The 9,968-nt window shown below is 27.2% G+C and overlaps 1 long non-coding RNA gene across 1 annotated transcript; it reads right to left on the minus strand.

Moving 5' to 3' along the window:
• Nucleotides 1-7,181: 7,181 nt before the first annotated feature.
• Nucleotides 7,182-8,896, minus strand: LOC123224349. The gene is made up of 2 exons (XR_006503945.1): nucleotides 8,761-8,896; nucleotides 7,182-7,458 (listed from the first exon to the last, which is right to left on the minus strand). It is a non-coding gene; the product is annotated as an uncharacterized LOC123224349 (long non-coding RNA).
• Between the last annotated feature and the right edge of the window lie 1,072 nt (nucleotides 8,897-9,968).

Genomic DNA, 9,968 nt, shown 5'->3' on the forward strand with positions numbered 1-9,968 from the left:
TATAGTTTTATTGATTGGTACTAGAAATTGATGAAGTGGGTTGAGGATGGGTAAAAAATAAGCACAAGCTTGTTATAGTGTGATCGTGCTAGAAATTGGATTTATAAATTTCACCTAATGATTCTAACAAACTATTCGCTAATTAAGTAATTTCATTTGGTTTTACAAATTTGTCATTTAGTAAACTTTGACCGTTTTTCAATCAGTTTAATGAAAGAATCTTCTTCGTTCATAATTAAAAATGTATATATTTTATTGAAATATTTATTATATCATTCAACTTAGTTTAGTATACATAATTTTATTGGTTCAAGAAATTGGTGAAACCAGTTAAGGATAGGTAAGAAAACAAACATACGCTCATTCTAGTGCGAGGGTACCAGAAATTGGATTCATAAATTTCACTTAATGATTCTAACAAACTATTCACTAATTAAGTAATTTCATTTAACTTTACATATTTCTTATTTAGAAAATTATGATCGTTTTTCAATTAGTTTAATGAAAAATCCTCTTCTTTCATAATTAGAAGTGTATATATTTTATTAAAATATTTATTATATCATTTAACTTAACTTAGTACTCATAGTTTTATTAATTAATACTAGAAATTAGTGACATCGATCGAGGATGGGTAAGAAAACAAGCACACACTTGTTATAGTGTGAGTGTGCTCAAAATTGGATTGACAAATTTCACCTGATGATTCTAACAAACTATTAGCTAATTAAGTAATTTTATTTAGTTTTACAAATTTCTCATTTAGTAAACTTATGTTATTTTTTAACCAGTTTAATGAAAGAATCCTCTTATTTCATAATTAAAAGTGTTATATATTTTATTGAAATATTTATTATATCATTCAACTTAACTTAGTATATATAATTTTATTAGTTCTAGAAATTGATGAAACTGATTGAGAATGGGTAAGAAAACAAACATACACTCATTCTAGTGCGTGCACGCTAGAAATTGGATTTATAAATTTCAGTTGATGATTATAACAAATTATTAGCTAATTAAGTAATTTCGTCTAACTTTACATATTTCTTATTTTAAAAACTTTGATCGTTTTTCAGCTAAATTAACGAAAGAATCCTCTTATTTCATAATTAAAAGTGCATATATTTTATTAAAATATTTATTATATCATTTAACTTGACTTAGTACATATAGTTTTATTAATTAGTACTAGAAATTGGTGAAGTCAGCTGAGGATAGGTAAGAAAACAAGTACATGCTCGTTATAATGCGAACGTGCTAGAAATTAGATTCATAAATTTCACCGTATAATTCTAACAAACTATTAACTAATTAAGTAATTTAATTTAGTTTTACAGATTAATTAGTTTAATGAAAGAATCATCTTCCTTTATAATTAATAGTGTCTATATTTTATTGAAATATTTGTCATATCATTTAACTTAACTTAGTATACATAATTGTATTAATTCTAGAAATTAGTGAAACTGGTTAAGGACGGGTAAGAAATCAAACAACACTCATTCTAGTGTGAGCATGCTCGAAATTGGATTCATAAATTTTACTTAATGATTATAACAAACTATTAGCTAATTAAGTAATTTCGTTTAACTTTACAGATTTTTTATATGAAAAACTTTAACTGTTTTTCAACCAGTTTAATAAAAGAATCATCTACTTTCATAATTAGAAGTGTATATATTTTATTAAAATATTTATTATATCATTTAACTTAATTTAGTACACATAGTTTTATTAATTGGTACTAGAAATTGGTGAAGTCGGTTGAGAATAGGTAAGAAAACAAGTACATGCTCGCTATAATGCAAACGTGCTAGAAATTGGATTCATAAATTTCGCCTTATAATTTTAACAAACTATGAGCTAATTAAGTAATTTAATTTAGTTTTACAGATATCCTATTTAGTAAACTTCGACAGTTTTTTAATTAGTTTAATGAAAGAATCATCTTCCTTCATAATTAATAGTGTGTAGATTTTATTGAAATATTTGTTATATCATTCAACTTAACTTAGTATACATAATTTTATTAGTTCTAAAAATTAGTGGAATTGCTTAAGGATGGGTAATAAAACAAACACACACTCATTCTAGTGTGAGTGTTCTCGAAATTGGATTCATAAATTTCACTTGATGATTCTAACAAACTATTAGTTAATTAAGTAATTTTATTTAACTTTATAGATTTCTTATGTAGAAAGTTTTGACCATTTTTCAACCAGTTTAATGAAAGAATCGTCTACTTTCATAATTAGAAGTGTATATATTTTATTAAAATATTTATTATATAATTTAACTTAACTTAGTATACATAGTTTTATTAATTGGTACTAGAAATTGGTGAAATGGACTGAGAATGGGTAAGAAAACAGGCACACACTTGTTATAGTGCGAGCGTGATAAAAATTAGATTCATAAATTTCACCTGATAATTCTAACAAACTATTAGTTAATTAAATAATTTAATTTAGTTTTACAAATATCTTATTTAGTAAACTTCGACCATTTTTCAATTAATTTAATGAAAAAATCTTCTTCCTTTATAATAAAAAGTATATATATTTAATTGAAATATTTATTATATCATTTAACTTAACTAAGTATGCGTAATTTTATTGGTTCAAGAAATTAATGAAACTAGTTGAGGATGGATAAGAAAAACAAACACATGCTCATTCTAGTGCAAGCATGCTAGAAATCAGATTCATAAATTTCACTTGATAATTCTAATAAACTCTTAACTAATTAAATAATTTCATTTAACTTTATAGATTTTTTATTTAGAAAACTTCGATCTTTTTCAACCAATTTGATGAAAAAATTATCTTCTTTCATATTTAGAGCGTGTTATAAAATAAACTATTAATTAATTGGATTAATAAATTTCACCTGTTGATTCTAACAAACTAGTTTAATGAAATTAATTAAGTAATTTTATTTAGTTTAACAAATATCTCATTTAGTAAATATCAGTCGTTTATCAACTAGTTTAATGAAGGAATCTTTTTCCTTTATAATTAAAAATGTATATATATTTTTAAATATTTATTATATCATTCATTTAACTTAATCCATATAATTTTATTAGTTTTAGAAATGGGTGAAAATAGTTGAAAATAGGTAAGAAAACAAACACACACTCGTTATAGTGCCACCGACGTATATACTAAGCTAATACCCTTCTTGTTAAAAAAAAAAAAAAATCAAATCATATAAGTTGGTTATTGCAATGAAGCTTGTTGAGGATGGATGAGAAAATAAGCACACGCTTGTTATAATATGACCAACATACTAAATCAATACCCTTCTTAATAATAATAATAAAAAAAACTTAAATCATATAAGTTAATTTGATTATGGCAATGAATAAAAAGTATGAGAATCTATATAAAATTTCTACTCAGGCATTTAATTATTTTAATTAAATATTTATGTCAAACATTTTATTATAGAGAAATAATAAATGTAAAATATATTTATATATCTAAAATATATACACATAATATTATTGTTATTACTTTTAGGCTAAATGACTATTTCATGTCTGACTGTGATAAAATGACATAATCCCATCGTTTAATTTTAAAAAACTAATTTTTTACTTACTTATAAAAGTTAATAATTAATTTTAACAACAAATATTATAATAGAGATATAAATATCATTTTATAAAATATTACTATAGGCAAATCAATACTTTATCCCCTTTTATTTTGTAAATTATCACATGTACCCCTATAATTTTTGAAAATATATTGTAATTTCAATAATTTATAATATAACATTTGAACCTCTAATTTATTATATTTTGTGGAATACAATTATCATTTTTTAAAATTCAAAACGGTATATCAAAATTTTAAAAATACCACAAACTATTTTCAAATTTCAAAACCCTCTAAATTTTTTTTATTAACTCTCCTGACATTTTAATTATTAGGTAATTGTCAAGTTCTCTTGTTGAGTACACTTCAAAAATTTATCAGCTGTTCCTATTTAGTCACTTATTATTCCTCTATAATAAAATGTTTTTCATAAATATTTAATTAGAACAATAAAATAACTTACTAAAAACTTTAGATAAATTTATTCTTTCTTCGTTGTAATAACCAATTCAATAACGTTATTGGTATAATTTTTATATATAAATAATGATATATTATTAAATAATTAAATAGTTTAAAAATTAAAAATAAATTAATACCTAATTATATAATGATATATCATTATTTATTCAAAAGATTATACATAAAAGTTGTATACATAGTTTTATTATAAGTTTATAACTAACTTATATAATTTAAAATTTTTTATGCGAAGGGTATTGATTTAGTATATTGGTCACACCATAACAAACCTGTGTTTGTTTCCTTACCCATTCTCAACTGACACTTTACCAATAAAATTGTGTTCTAGCAATGGATATGAATTTGTATATGACTAATAATGTATCCTTATATATATATATATATATATATATATATATATATATATATATATATATATATATATATGTGATAATTGCATTATTTTGAGTTACACATAAAAAGCACTCAATGCATGGTGTCATCAAGTGTACACAAATTAGGTATTATTGTTATAATAAAACTATATAATTTCAGTTTTGAATACCTAAATGATGTGTCATTATATGATTGAGTGATTTTGAATTAATAATAAAATAATACTTAATTATATGATAATATATCATATAATATCTAATTAAATACTCAAAATTGAACATATATAATATTGCTCTTATAGTTAATAAACAATCTTACTTTTATAGTAAAATCATTATTAAACATTAATTACACAACCTCATCAAAAGAGTCTTGGCATTGGTATCATTGAATATGCTTATGTTATATTAAAATTACGAGATTTTGAACAATTTCTTCAAAATCTCGTAACTTTAACATAACATAAATATATTCCATAAGATTGAGGTTAGGACTATTTTTATGAGATTGTGTAATAAATGTTTAATAATGGTTACTATAACAGTAAGATTGCATATAAAGAATAAAAGTAATATTATATGTATTCAATTAGGTATTTAAATGATATATTATTATGTGATTAGATATTATTTTAATGAAATTATAATATAACCCCTATTATAATATATGATGAAATGACAAATTCTCACATTTTAAGTTTGAAAAAAAAAAACTAATTTTCACCTATCTATTAAAGTCAACAATTAGTCTTATCAGTTAAAGGGTATTATTTTATCTAAATATTATAATATATGCACAAATTGTAAGGTTTTCTCATGCAATATAAAGACAATAAAATAGAAAAATATTAAAAAAAACATAGAAACCCAATCATAAGGTCAAGTGATAATTATACATGTAATATGAGAATGTTAGAAACCTTCGTACCTGTGTTTTGAGGCCTTTTCTCTTCAAATTTTCCCTAAATTTGTCCCAAATTAAAAATGCTACTTTCGTAAACTCTACGAGTTTCAACTCATCCACGCAAGGGCTCTACGACTATAAAGGGATTTATATGTGTTAACTTGTGATAATTGAGTAAGTATACTATAGGATTGATGAAAATTTACGAGAAATATTTCTTTCCAAAGACCGAGAGAAAATACGGGCCAAAGACGGGGGGGTGGTGGTGGTGCTCTTAATTTTTCTACACCTTAAGGATTATGAGAATAACATGAATTTATAGCATAACCCGAATAAACCCTTTATTTACTGTATCTCAAGTTTTATTAGTATCAACACAATTAGCCCAAATCCATTAATCATATTAATTGGGCTTAATACTATTAATTAGGCTGTAAAATATTTTCAAGGCCCAAAATTTTTTCAAATTTCTAATAACCTCCAAAATTTTTTTACAAATACCTCAATATTTTTAAAAATCATAATGTACCCACTAATATATGAGTGTATGTCAAAGATAGCCCTATCTATAAGTAGAGAAGAAAAAAGGTTGATATTGATATAAAAGAAAATAAGTGACTTCTTATATAATTTAAATATTTTAAAGATTATTTTTAATTTTTGTTAATTTAGGGTTATATTATAATTTTAAAAAAATGAAATTATAGGGATAAAATAGTAATTTTATTATTTATTAATATTGTTTCATTAACAAAGTTTAATTTTGAGTAGAAAATTATTATTTATGCTTAATTTTTGGGTGGCAAAACGTTAAATATGTTAACTAACTATTAAGGGTGGACAATAGGGATGGCAACGGGGAGGGGATCTCAATCCCTGTCCCCGTCCCCGTAAGAGATATCAATCTCCGTCCCCGCTACGGGGATGAAAATAATTCTCCGTCCCCTCCTCGTAAAGAAAAATCCCCTCCCCGTAAAGAAAAATCCCCTCCCCGTACCCGCAAAAAACAAAAAAAAAATTTTTTACCTTCTAAACACAATATAAATATATTAAATAATATAATTAATTAAAATTAACCCACTATTTCAAATATCACAAATATAATATATTAACTACTTTAATATATACAACAAAAACCTAAATAAATTTGAAAAACATAAATAATTTAAAACTATAAAAAATATATTAGTATTTTAAATAAATATATTAATATAAAGGGATGGGGATGGGGATTGGGGCGGCGAGGGAAAGGGGCGGCGCGGGGCAAGGAGGGGACACATAGGGATGGCAACGGGGAGGGGCGGGGAGGGGATAACAATCCCCGTCCCCGTCCCCGTCCCCGTAGGGGATATCAATCCCCGTCCCCGTTACGGGGATAACAAAAAATCCCCGTCCCCTCCCCGCGAGGGAAAATCCCCTCCCCATCCCCTCCCCGTCCCCGCGGGGAAAAATCCCCTCTCCGTCCCCGCGGGGAAAAATCCCCTCCCCTCCCCTCCCCATCCCCTCCCCTCCCCTCCCCTCCCCTCCCCATCCCATCCCATCCCCATCCCCATCCCCAAGGGGAAAAATCCCCTCCCCATACCCTAGCCAATAAATTTTAATTTCTCAATATTTTATGAATATACACTCTTCAATGGTGCATTATTAATAATTCTAATAATCAATAAATAAATTTTACAAAACTACAAAAAAATACATTTTTTATTAGAATGAAATTAATTAAACAAAAATATATCAAAGAGATCTCACAATTTCTGTATAATATTCCACCTTTTATAGAAAATATTTTAATCTTTCAAGCACATTTTCCTGTAATATAAAATAAAATATGTATAATTAAATGTCCAAATCATTGTTTTATAAATTGACATTGCCAATTCCATCACACTATGAAGTTTGAAGAAATAAGAAAACAATTGATAATGGCCCACTTTATGGTAGCTTGACAAGGTTTATCATTAAAATTCAGTCCCTTTATGGTAGCTCTGATTCCACCATCAGTAGCTGATACTACCAGTGAACACATTGACGATGCTTTATCACGAAGAATGCGCTCAATGTGTGGTAGAAATGGCCCTCCCAAAACCAACTGTAAGTTTAAACCAATTTATAGCATCAACTTTTCGTCACAAATAAAAATGAGGGAGAATATTGTACTAATTTCAAGAGTGTTGTAATATGGAAGCACAACTACATTGTCACATAATTAAGGAGTAAAATTATTTAGCAAACAGAATTCATTATTAGATACAAGCAGGCATTGTTAGATCATGTCATAGTCATGCCATCGTCGACTCAATGTAAACACATTGGCTAATTCATGTAGCACTTTCGAGCCTATTCATGTCAAGAATGAGAATCATTAGATAAATAGCTTTATGAATTCATAAGGTAAGCATCCATCTAAACGGCAAGAATGAGAATCATTAGATAAATAGCTTGAAGGAAATCAAGAAAACATGGACTTTTGAAGAGATGAACATTTTATATAACAAAAGGAAAAGGAAAAACCTGTGAAGAATCAAGGACAGTAACAACTGGACATGCCAATCTAAGGTATATAACAGTCAAAAAACATTGTTCAATACCACCATTAAAAGTAGTGAAATTTATTTTACTTAGGAACATTATCAAGTGGGCCATTTATATCTCACCAAATTCTTTAAAGGTTCAAATTCTTTTTGAAATTTAAGTTATTTGGTTGCATAGAAGAAGTGCTTGTAGGATTTTTAATAAGCTATTCTATGCCAACAAGGAAAAGCTCAAAATTTGAAAAGAAGTGTTAAATTTTCAAAAACATCCTGATTCTATAGAATGAATTTAAGTAATCCAAATTATGTATAAGACTATTTTTCAATAATTTAAGACAACAAAGCTCTTTTACATTTTTCTAATTGAAGAACTAACAAGTTTCCATAAAAGCATTATCTTCTAAACTCTACTTGAAAAAGCCATATCATCTGTCACCTAAAATCCTTCTGTTACTTTGATATATCAAAACCATTATGACCAACAATGGGAAAAAAATAAAGTACAAGCTACAAAGAAAAATCATCTCACTGCCAGCAGGATATCCTAACCACAAAAATTAAGAAAATTTCACGTGCAGAAGCAATTATCCATATGCAATCAAACAACAGCAAGAACCAATGGATGAACAGAAGCACCCCAAGTAATGTTGATCAAAATCTTGGTTTCCAGGTTCCTACAATGCAAAAGTTATTTATTCTGTATTTGCGACCTTAATGGAAAGTAAAAGTACTAGCATAACTTAATGTAAAAGGATATGCTTAGCAGACATGCCAAATGCTAATCTAATCAAATGACCACTTAAATATCTACATCTGAATTTGTTTCAATCAAAGAAATATCTACATCTGAAGAAGCTTACCTCCAACTACAAGACAAAGAAGCTTTGGCTGAGAGAGGGAGTGTGCAGTGCAGCTGTGGAGTGAAAAATGAAAGCTTTGGCTGGAAGAGGAAGGGTGCGGCTGTGGAGGAAAATTGAAAGGAAAAGGGGATTTAGGGTTAAAAGTGGGTGGCATTTTTGTAATATGGAATTATTAGTAATATAAAAATAAATTTAAATTAAAAGATTTAATTTATTTTTTAAATTATATTAAATTTGAGTTAAAAGAATTTAATTTATTTAGTTTAAATTCATATTTTAAACTAATTATTAGAATTTATGATTGAATTAATTATTAAATATTATTTAGATAAAATAATATCATTTTGTTAATAAAACACAAACTTGAGTTATAAATTTAAATTATAAATTCAAATTGAATCAAATTACAACTACGAAATCGAGTAAAATTTAAAATAAACTAAGTTAAACTATTTTTTATTCAAATTGAATCATATTTTAATGTATTGTGTATGCTCTAATTAATCTTTCTCTTAATAATCTTTTTCTCTTTACATATGTCTACAGATTTTAGAAGAAGATCATTTACCCTTGATTCCATGGAATTTAATGAAATGGGCATGTATATGATGTTTTTGTGTTAATCCCTGCAGCTTCTTTATTCCAAAAAATTTCACTTCTAATAGCATTTGAGTAATTCTAAAAGGGTTTGTTAATATTTTGGATTTACAAATTAATTAAGTAATTAAAAAAAGGTTTGGATCTAAAGCAGGCTTCCTCCATTCCAACCACATACAACGATGTATCTCTTAAAATTTACCATCAAAATTCAATATTTTTCAACTTAACACCAACTAATCAATATCAAAATTCAATATTGATGTGACTTCAATTTATATAAATTATAATGTAAAAGTTTTATAGAATTTAATAGTTCAAAAAAAAATTATATTAATATATTAGATTTAGGGGGCGGGGCGGGGAGGGGCGGGGCGGGGCGGGGCGGGGAGGGGAGGGGAGGGGCGGGGCGGGGACATATGTATCCCCGTCCCCGACCCGTCCCCGATTTCGGAGATTTTTTTCATCCCCATCGTCGCCCCTTTCCCCGTTTTTATCGGGGAATCCCCTCCCCGTTAGGGTCGGGGAGGGTCGAAGCCCCTAAAACAGGGTCCAAATTGCCATCTCTAGGGACACATGTATCCCCATCCCTGACCCGTCCTCGATTGAAG

Source organism: Mangifera indica, chromosome 8 (assembly GCF_011075055.1).
Source record: "Mangifera indica cultivar Alphonso chromosome 8, CATAS_Mindica_2.1, whole genome shotgun sequence".
Lineage (NCBI taxonomy): Eukaryota > Viridiplantae > Streptophyta > Magnoliopsida > Sapindales > Anacardiaceae > Mangifera > Mangifera indica.